The sequence below is a fragment of the Falco rusticolus genome, chromosome 2 (genome assembly GCF_015220075.1).
Source record: "Falco rusticolus isolate bFalRus1 chromosome 2, bFalRus1.pri, whole genome shotgun sequence".
Lineage (NCBI taxonomy): Eukaryota > Metazoa > Chordata > Aves > Falconiformes > Falconidae > Falco > Falco rusticolus.
The window spans coordinates 73,909,652-73,920,013 of NC_051188.1; positions in this window are offsets into that span (position 1 = coordinate 73,909,652).

Below are 10,362 nucleotides of genomic sequence, written 5' to 3' on the forward strand. Positions count from 1 at the left end.
GGGCATCTCCCCTGTTTTGTTAGCTAATCTAGCCACAGTGGTAGGATGGATTTGGTGATCCCTTCTGAAATTACTCTTCTAGATAAGAAGACCTTTTCTTGTGAAAGAAGGACAAATGGGTAAAGATAAAAACATTTCATTTATGTATTTAATGTATAAATTACATATATTTAAACAGCAAGTTCCCTTACATGTCAGAAACCTTTTAACTTCTTTATTTTCATCTCAGAAAATACTATGCATAATACTATGCATTTTCATCCACAAATAAATTCTTTTTTGAAGTAATTTTCTGCAGTGTTCAGTATGTCTCCCAGCTGTAATAGCAATTTAGGCATTTATACATCATGCATCAGGAAGGGACGTTCTTTTAGGTACTCTGAAGAGGTGTTACACCAAATAAATGTTTCCATTAATGCATGTTATTACCCTTACACATTATTATTCCTCTCTCTTCTCCAGTCCCCTCTTCTCTTCACATCCTGGATTCATTCCAGTTCTTGCTAACAGGATTCTGGTTAGAAGGTGCTTTACATGTTTAGATTGCTAAATTTGGTGGGATGTAAACCAATGCCTTTTTTTTTTTTTTTAAAAAAAAAATAAGGTATATTGTCCCAAATTGGGGTAAAAACCTGGTTGTTTAGACAGGAAAGGGGCTTGAGTGCTTTTTCATCAGTCCTGGTTTGTACCACCAGGCGCCAGCACTGTGGGCAGCACTGCAAGGTGCTTTTCCCTGTCTCTCCCACCTGTGACCAGAGCATCTGCAGCTTTGCAGTTTGCAAAATGGAGTGGTGGTGGTTGGGGGTAAATGCACAGCCCCAGCCCCAGCTCCAGCTTGCTCTGGAGTGTTTCCAGTTAATGTCCTGGTGGGGAAGCACTTGCTAACAGAGCTGCTAGGCATACCTTTGCAGCACCTACCTGCTCTGTGCCAGATAGGTCATTCACAGGACCAGAGGTGGGCAATCAGCCTGAAGACAACCTCTGCTTTTACGCCACACAGCTGCTCATTGCCAGCAGGTGGCTCAGCCTTGCTGATTCCTGTCACCCCCCTGAAGATGGGGTGGTCGCTTCTTGCTGCTGCCCACCCCACAGCCTGCCACAACAGCAACCAGAGGAGAGGGGTGGGAGGAATTTGAAGGCTGAAATGCACCTTCCCTGCATGAATGCAGTGAGGGTCCTGCCCTTCCTCCCTGGGTTTCCTCCCTGTGTGTTACGTAGGATTTCACTTTTTTGTCCCTCCTTCCAAGGGGGACCCACTCACCACCTCAGAAAATCTAAGTTTTGGACCTGCCGTGGCTCCTGCTATTGCAAAGTTGTTGAGGTGTGAAGCAAGCCTTGGGCCAGCATGGGAGGAGGCAGGTAACAGTGCCTCCTGGTGACTTCTGCCATGATGCTACGTTCCTGAAGCAACCAAGGCGGGGGTCCTCCGTTGTTCAATGGGCACTGAAATCCTCCCTCAGACTGTATGCTGCCACATGCAAATGTTACAGGCCTGATGGCAGCAGCCAAAAGCCAGTTTAAACCCCCTTTCCCCATCACTGAAGGCAAGGGAGCAGGTCACTGCGTGGGGCTCACAGCTCCTTGACCGGCAGCAAGTGTCAGAGCATTTACTATAGCTGCAGTAAAATACACCCGTCAGTGAGCAAATTAATCTGAAGACATTTGGAGGAAGACCCCAGCATATTTTTGTAGCATTAATGGAGACACTGCAAGCATCAATAGCTGTCCCAATTGAGATGGCCAACCTGCTGGACCACTATGAGCCACTTGGCTGACCGAAAGTAAAAATTCAGTCCAAAATCATCTGCTACAGCATTTTCCTTGGTCCTCACTGACCAGTCCAGCACTGAACAAACTCCTAAGAAGCAGCTAGGAGCCAAATGAGAAAAGGGGAAATTCTACATATATATAAAAATATATATAAAATTTAGTTTCCAGGAATTCTTTGTTTCCTATGTAGTCTGGCACTATGGCTTTGTGAAAAGAAAAGGCCCCTGCTAGGATCTGAAGCAAACTTTTCTCTGGGTTTGATTTCTATTTGCCCATCTGCTGTTGAAGTATCTTTAACCTTAACTTTAAGGCCTTGGTGGGAAAACTAAGGATTTTGATTTTGAACCTACAGTGGCAGCTAGACAGCAGGTAGATTTCCAAGTCTTTGACCACATGTAAGCCTCCAGAAAATCAAAATGCTTTCTGTTTCCCTGGTTCCCACAGCGTGAACTAATTTGTACTGGATTTTCCATCCTGCAGAGTCCTCCTGCTCCACCTTATATATGGGGTATATTATTCACCTTTCTTGTCAACTCCCACACATGTAGATGAGGGACAGCCTCAGCTTTTATTAGCATGTAGTGACCTGTTTTTAATTTCTGATTCTCAAAACACAGTTGCAAATGTAAGGAGCTGAGTCTTAAACGAGCTGGTGGCTGGGGACGATAAGGGATACTTCCTGCATGTTTCAGCTCCATCTATTGTTTTTTGTAACAATGGATGAAAATGAAATGTGTTTTATAAATCAGCAATTTTACGACACCGTTAGTTTGCATTCTCTAATGAGGAAGCATTAGGGAATAACAAAACTTATAAAGGAGAAAGGATTTGAGCAAACAGGATAAAAAATAAAGCTAGTACGTCAGTAATTGCAGTTTATTGAGCTACATTGAATGCAATTAAATTGAATTGTTTGGTAGGTTGATTTTCTTCATCGCACATGTAGAAGCCTCAGTTGACACTGCCTTCCTTCCCCATATGAAGGCATGCACCTTCATGAGCATGCGACCCCAAAACCTTGCTCCCGCATGCAGCAAGACCCTCCCTCACTGCAAAAGTCGCCGGTTTCCTCTCGACATGAGCTGTGCTGTCCCTTCCCTAACAGCAACAGCTGGCACCACAAACATCCTCCTGCTCCTGCCAGAACAAGGCAGGAGCAAACAATTGCTGTCCCAGGGAAGGGAAGAGAAACAGCAGGAGGGACAGCCAGCCCGGCCCTTGATCCAGGTGCCTGCAATACTCCTCTGTTACTGTAACTTACATCGGGTCAGCTTCAAGAAAATCAAATTTGCTGATTTCAAAGTCTGTGCTCCTTAACCCCCTCCTCCCCAGCTTCTTTCCCTTCAGCAGGCTCAGGCTGGTTGCAATGCAGGCATCTGTCCCCTGAAATGTTTTCAAATTGCTGCAGGGCACGCACTGCCCCGCTGGTCCAATGCAAGCTGAGACTATGACCTGGGGAGCCTGAGACGTCTTCAAGGACCTGTCTCACCTCTGCTTTGACTGTCAGATACAACAGAAACCAGGGTGCTTTGTCCACGGGCTGGGACCTGCCACCTTTTGGCCAAAGCTCAGGCACAGGCTAGCACTGAAGTGCAGATGTGCAGGAGCAATTGCAACCAAAGCACTTCCCTCAGCCTCCTCTTCACTGCCACCACCACTTTACTTAGATTTGGCCAGTTGTACAAAATGGTCGGGTTGGCAATGAACAACTTAGGCTCAGCTATAGCTTGTAGCTACCTTCAACCTGGTCTTGTTAGCTAAAAATACCATTTCCTTATCATCTTCCTCTACCCTGTCAGGCCAACTAAGTGAGGTTTAAAGCTCAAGTCCTAATCAACGGATACTGCAACAGTTTTATTGCTAAGAATCACATCAGCATCGCCTGGCAGGCAGTCTGTCCCATCTCTCTGAAACAGCTGTCCTGGAATAAAATGAAATCTCTTTCTAGAAGTGTCCATCTCTCCCCAGCTGACAATATTAACCCAGACTCTACTATGTTTCAGACTGTTTAATTTACATAAGCTGGATCTCATCCTTCCTGACTTACTCCAGAAGGGCAAGCCTTAACTCATGGGTATTTTAATGAGTTAAACTCATCACTGCCATTGCTGAGTATATATTCAGCATGCAGCTTCCTAAAACTGGCCTGGGTATACTCAATATATGAAACTAAACTGTTTTAGTGTGAAGCTTAGATGAAATCTGATAACAGATGACTATAAAAGTTATTTTCTCCCCACCCCCTTCTCATAAAGCAATATAACTACTTAGTTTCTGTGGGTGTACTGGTTAGAACAATTGGAAATGTGATCTGAGTTAGTACTAGTTGGTGCAACTGATGCTTTAGCAGATTAAGTCCAGGGTACTGCTAACTATACATACAGATCTTTCAAATTAAATCTGGCAGAATTAGACCATGGGAACAGAAAGCAACACTGTATTTTCATTCCTTAAACATTTTTACCTGGAGGTCCTACTGTCAGTCTTATGCCGTCTAGAGATTCTAAATGTGAGAAATACTGAGAGCTTGTTAAAAAAAATCAGATTATTTCTTAAATACTTGCTTTGTGGGTTGTCATTCACTGAGATTTGTATCTTCAAACCTTTTTCTGAAACTACAGGAATGAAAAACTTTCTCTTAAGAGCAAAAAAGGGGAAGAGGGAAGTTCAAATTGTAATTAAAAGGAACCAATTAATGCAATCAAAAAAGGACCTGAGGTGATTTGGAATTGAAGTCAAACCAGTTCAATTTTTCCACAAAAAATTCCCTCCAGGGAAAAGAGAGAAATCCAGCATCATCGGACATTGTGTATATGACCATGTGGAAGAATCCCAGGCAGCTGCACTGGCACAGGTGTCATGCTGCTGGTGCAAGATGTAGGTGAATCCTTCCCTGAAAGATATTGTTTTAGCTGCAGCATGGAGATATGGGCTGCTAGCTAAATGTTTCCAGATCAGGAGCAAAAGCCAAAAGGAAGGCAAGCATTTATTGAATGTAAAATGGCATTTTAAAAAATATTCTGGAATGTTTGTTGAAACTAGGAGATAATAGCATGAAAATCACTCTGCCTTTGCACAAACATTGTGAGAAAATTTGCTCTTTAACTACATAACCATATTCCCCCTTTTCCCTTATGCATCTGCCTCCGTTGGAGGGTGGCTAGTGCTAGGCTACCTTGGCTTTACTTGCCTGTATGGATGCAGAGGACTATTAATGCCAATCACGCATACTATAAAACCAGGTTTTGTTGATACTGCTCAACAAAGCAGGAACTGGGTTTACACACTCCCAGCCCCACAACTCCACTTCTTTTGCATCTGCACATTAGCCTAGCCACAGTTCTGGCTCAGTATTTATGGATAACCAGACAAGCATTTGCAAGGGGATGAGTACACTTGACTTTACCTGTACCCCATCCTTCTGAAAAACAGAAAAGGAAGGGACGCTGGGGTAAAGGTCTGGGGAATTGGTTAAGCCTGTGTCTGACCATGGGCTGGGGTGTGGGTGCACCTGGGCTCAAGTGCAAGTCCAACTGTAGACAAAATGCAAAAAAAACTTGTCCAGCAATTGCACTCACGCATGTAGGATTTGGAAGCTGTAGTGATGCATAGCTACCCACCAGGTGGTGCCACGCAAGCGTAAGAATTACCATCACTGGTTTACCGTGGTACCTCTAGCAAGGACCTCACACTTCTCCAAACTGTAGAAATCTGAGTTATTCCTCATATAAGCACTCTTTTTTTGTTGCAGTAGAAATCAACCCTAGGAGATAATTCTTGCAACTGTGTTGCTACCCTGCTTTTCAGAGCTGTATATTAGTTTTCAAGAAAACATGTAAAGCAAACTTGAAGAAAAGAAAAAGTAATTATTGATATAATTCATACTCTTTTTTTTTTTACACTATCTCCATCGACTTTTCTTCCCCTCAGTGTTGGAAAGCATGTATTCAGTCCTGAAGTAAAAGTTTCAGTTCATCTCCCAGTGTTGAGAAGTGTGCTTAACAGCAATGGGCAGGAAAACTGGTGTTATAATAATGAAAAAGTTCTGGGGTTTGGTCAGCAGATAGCAAGACTGACAGCACACAGCTTGGGATGGAAATATGTATATCTGCTGTCCTAGAGTGGGAGGTGAGCTATGACATCCAGTAATACCCCCTCTTTCTTCCACTTGCCCTCATAATTGCTTTTACTAGCATGCCTTTTCCCCTACACATATCTTAACAATCTTTTTTAGACAGTAAGAAACTGAAAAGAAGGTTATCTTCATCCCTTGGGCTTCCATCTCCTTCCTGAACTCCCTAAGAAGGACAGTTTACTCATCTATACCAAGCATTTGACTTCCTTTTGTAATTTTTCCATTTGACTCATTCCTGCCAAGGTATCTACTGTGTCTGACTTCCCCTGCAGGAAAATCTGGAACTTTTGGAGGCAAAAGATAAATCATGCAGCATAGGCAGAAGGTGAGAAGGGATTCTCCATACATGCCAATTTGGGGCGGGGGGGGGGGGGGGGGAAGAGGGGGAGGGGGGCTCTTTGAGCTCTTTCGTGCTTTGATGCGAGTGAGAGGAAGACAGATGGAAAAAAATTGCTAAGCCCTGATAGCTTTCACCAGATAACCCTGAAGTATAATTCAAAAAGATTTTAAAAAATTAGATGAAAAATTTTAAAGCCCGAGAAGCAAAAGGCCCACAGTCCAGCTATCAAAGTTCAATACTGTCCAATGAACAACTTCAAAGTGAGCCAGTCCTGCTCACAGATGCTACAAGGAGTCGGTCCTCATGCAAAGCTCTGGGATAACATGAATATAGCCATTCCAAAATAGGATCCTCAGATGCCCAGCTGAGGGGTGACAGAATTTCCAGATGTTGGAAACAAAACACCTGCACCTGCCTCATAGCTTCCGGGACAACTCCCAGGCTTGGGGCTCAGCACAGATGTCTTAGCTTCACACCACAGAAGATCCTTGGATGAAAGTGCCTGAGACTTGAGGACAGGGGCAAGTGCCCTCATCCCAGCTAGATGGGGAGCTGCCTCAGGTTGATTGGGGTCATAGCAAGAGACACCGCTGAGTCAGTTTTGGATTCCCGAGACTGAGGCAGTGGCACCCGCTGAAAACCCCTGTTGTTCATTTCCAGGGGATTGCTCTGAGGCAGGGCAAGAAGAACATGTTTCATGCCATGGCTTTCATGTATAACTGAAATGGTAAGTTTCTGACCCCCAAACGAAGGGTTGTAACTGAAAGCTCATTCCCATATTACTGTCCTTGGGACAGTAATAAAGCACCTGAAACACTTCTGAAGAAAGGGACTTTTTTGCTCTCACTCAGAGCAGGTGCCATAAGTCTTTTCATCTTAATGCTGTGGCTTCATGCTGATTTTACACTGAACTTTAACCTCATAAATACAACATAAGGTAAAAAATAGCATTTGTATTTCCTTTTGCTGGGAGTTCCTCACTAATAAGGACCATGAATGGTTTTTCAGCTGTTTCACAAACAGATTTTTTAAAATTGACTTTGCATCACCTTCACGAAAAGTCAGAAAAAAAGGAAGCACTGATTTGCAAATTATTCATTTCTTTCCTTTTCCCTTCCTTGTGTTTTAGCAGTGGGGTCCTTGACCGCTACAGCTAGCTTACAACTTTTCTATATTACAGTCAGGACCTTAATTTACTACCAAGTCTGTTCAACATCTGACAGTTAAAACCTTCACACCATCCTTATCTCTGAGCAGCTTCACTGGCACAGAACCAGTTGCAAACTGCCTCAAGCAAGAACACGTAACAATTTGGCAAGCTCGATGTTCAAGCAATTTGTTTAAGGCAGGGCATATTTTTAATATGTACATAGAACAGTCGGTTTCCACTGCACATACATAGACAAAGCAGTAGAAAGCCAAGTCTATTTGCTTTCATTTTATGCCATGGCTGGGTCGCATTCTCAAGCCATGAATGAAACTGCACTTACACTGTCAGAAAGCTCTGCTTTCTCCCTGTAGGATCTCACCAGAAACCAGACACTGTTAATTTTTACTTTGTTGTGCCCAGCTGAAGCTAAACCCATCTCCCTGTGCAGAACTGCTAAAAGTAAAAGCCATTTAAAGGGAGTCAGCCAGGCCATACAGACCAAGTTCCCTGACGCCATTAAGACTTTTATAAACTTAATATTGAGATGGATTTGGCAAGGCAGGTGTTACAGCACCAAAGATTTAGTCCAAATCATGTCCCTACACTTGCCTGTGAATGTTGAGTTAGTGATAAATAAATAAAAAAGAAAAAAGCTTTTGTGATGAGAAGGGGAAAAGCCCTACATTGTTCAGGTCAGACCTTTTACCTGTATGTAACTTGAGCTACATCACTGCCTAGAAAGACACTTTAATATCTAAAACAAGTAATATGAAGCTCGTTTGCCTGCTCATGGTAGTAATATCCTTAGCAATATTTTTAGTGGGCTGAAGTATCATGTAGTGCATTGAAACTTTGTATTGAAATACAAATAAGCCCCATTGTTATCACCTAACATTTCTGTTATGGTCTAACCACTGCCTGTAGAGAGAGGTTTCAAAATTGTCAGCATTTATCCCCTCCTGAGAGCAGTAAGTCCCTACCACACTACAAAAGTCAGAATCTCCGTGGCTGTATGAAGCAAATGCAAATAAGGGTGATCTCAATGTTCAAGGCTTTCACCTGCTCCAATCTATCCTACCTCATTACAGCTGTAGACTTGTCTCTTTACTGTGGAAGTCTTTTTTTTTTTTTAATTCTGTTCTGAAAAGTTAAGCCACAGCCACAAGAGAACAACGCGCTTCCTGAAAAAGACTTGTGCAGTAATCAACTATTTTTTTGTGCTAAGGAACAAAGTGGTGAGTAGCAGAGGAAGCCTCCTTCCAGAGATGATCAGAAAGAGTTCTGAGGTTTCTGGGAAGTTTGGGCGCTTTCAAGATTTGGGTTTGGTCTGAGTCAGAACAAAACAATACACACGCAGAGAATTTTTTTTTTTTTTTTTTTTTTTTTTTTTAGATTTCTCACAAACCAAAGATTCCAAGAAATTAATGATGTTTCCTTAGATGAAACACACCTTGGGTGCTGCCCCTGTTAAAGCAGGTTGATGTTTCTGAAAGTTTCATGTTTATTTGGTACAGTGAACCCTCAAGGATTTTAGTGAATTACTGAGTATGCCTACTGACTGCTGCACAAACAAACACCTTGAAGCCTCCGCTCCCAGCACCAGCTCCTCCGGCCATGGCCATGCTGGCCCCTGACAGACCCTAAAGCTTTTTCAGACTGCTGACCCCATGCTCCAGGTCCCTGAAAGCCCTGGCAGGGACCCAGCAACCTTGTTGATGCAATGTTTCCAAGAAAACAGTTTAGGTAAAACATCTCTCAGTGAAACTAACAGGAAAAATTCAGACCAGCTCTGACGCTGAGCCCCCATTCTCCAAGGTCCCAAGTGCAGCCCCTGGCTCTGCCGCCCTCCCTGCTCCTCAGGTACCGGCTGCCCCTGCACAGGTCGGCTCTGCTGCATCCCAGCTGGGCAACCCGGCATCATACTGCTGGGAAAAATCTGAGGCTGAAAGAGCTGGGAGTACCACTAGGGCAAATTTATGTCTCTCGTTTTCTTGGGAACTGCATTTGTGACCAGATCCTCAGCCTTGGTCCTTGCCCACAGTCTGTGCCCAACCCTATATTTGCTGACCATCACCGGCTGCACCCCGCTGGACTTCACACCTGCCCCATCGCTGTGGTCTTGCTGGCCAGTTGTGGGGCTCTGGTCTAGTCCTGGCCACCTTCCTCACCCTGTCCCTGCTACCTCCCTGGGTGCTGCTGGATGTACCCTGGTTAGGGGACGGCATGGCCCTGATGGCCCTCACAGCCACCCTTGGCTTCTGGCTCGCTCCCATGGGGCAGCTATCCATCACAGCCCTTGTGACACCCTTATGTGACAGTGAAAGCAAAAAGGATGCTCTTTTTCTCACTTCTCAGCTACTCTAATTTCTGTACATACTTGGTTTTACAGGGTCCAGTAATTTCCTAAATAAAAGTCAGGGCACAAAACTGAGAAAACCATCAGAATACAGCTACTATGTGTGTGTGTGAAGATGAAGGCACTTGATCAAAAGAGCACACCTGAACAGGAAAGGAACTATTTTGGACATTTGTCATTAGGAGTTATCCTTTCAGTAGAGAGGTACAGCTAACAGGCTATGATGTTGAACTCCCTGGCTATGGTGTCATATCAAACAGAAGTGGAGAGGAAAAGCTATAAGACTTCAGGCTCTGCTTTAATCCTTTAATGGGACTTTCTACAGAAGATATGAATTCCCTTACACAGCATGTCATCCTTCTCGAAAAAGTCATATAGAAACTGGTGAAAACCACTGTACTTTTCCAGCGGCTCCCTGGGGCTTATCCTAGGCTATCAAGTAATCACCCTGTGAGGAAAACAGTGGAGGGAGGACAGAAACCAGACTTCTTCACACTAAGTGTTCCACAAGAAAAACACCCACCAAAACAACCACTTCTGTAATAGCCTGTCTCTGTGGAAAGAACCTTTTGCCTAATTATAATTGGCTGGCTTTACCTGAAGTACTTGAA